Raw genomic sequence first — 599 nt, 5'->3', positions numbered from 1 at the left:
TGTGTGTGTGTGTGTGTGTGTGTGTGTGTATATACAGGCTTATATAGATATGAGTATGTTATGAATGCATATATGCACATTTATATAGGTATATATGAGAGATTATGTAGGAAGCCACAGGTTCTTGGATGTTTGCACACATATGTATCCATAGTTATGGAAATGGATATGTACATGTGTGGAGATTACATAGAAAAATACGAGCATGAAAAATAATATTCTTAAGATTATAAACCTGGCAAAGTACAGGACAAGTTGTTACATCTGTAAAAGTATAGGACAAACTATTACTTCAAGTAAAGTAAAGAATAAGAAACTTTTTACTTAAAATATTGCAGCAAAGAATGCCAGTTCTTCTAATTTATCACTCTTTACAGTTACCATCTTTTAAATTTATTGTACAAAGCTGCTCAGCTAATTTGCAAGTTTGTCTAATTAGTCACTTTTTTTCTGTATTTAAGGTAGTAAGTCAGCCAAATTCTACTTAAATAAGTATAGTGTTATTTGTAAACTATAATAAAATAATTTTTAATATTCAAATTATAATTTTAGCTGCAAATATTTTAAGTAAAAAGTTTCTTATTATTTACTTTACTTGA

The 599-nt window shown here is 27.7% G+C and overlaps 1 protein-coding gene across 5 annotated transcripts in view; it reads right to left on the bottom strand.

The window, feature by feature from the left end:
* LOC106874293 (FGGY carbohydrate kinase domain-containing protein) overlaps positions 1–599 on the bottom strand; it is a 99,883-nt gene that overhangs the window by 42,680 nt on the left and 56,604 nt on the right. The window lies entirely within an intron of this gene.

This window comes from Octopus bimaculoides, chromosome 9 (genome assembly GCF_001194135.2).
Source record: "Octopus bimaculoides isolate UCB-OBI-ISO-001 chromosome 9, ASM119413v2, whole genome shotgun sequence".
Lineage (NCBI taxonomy): Eukaryota > Metazoa > Mollusca > Cephalopoda > Octopoda > Octopodidae > Octopus > Octopus bimaculoides.
The sequence above is the reverse complement of the archived record's forward strand: the minus strand, read 5'-3'. Positions and strand labels throughout refer to the sequence as shown.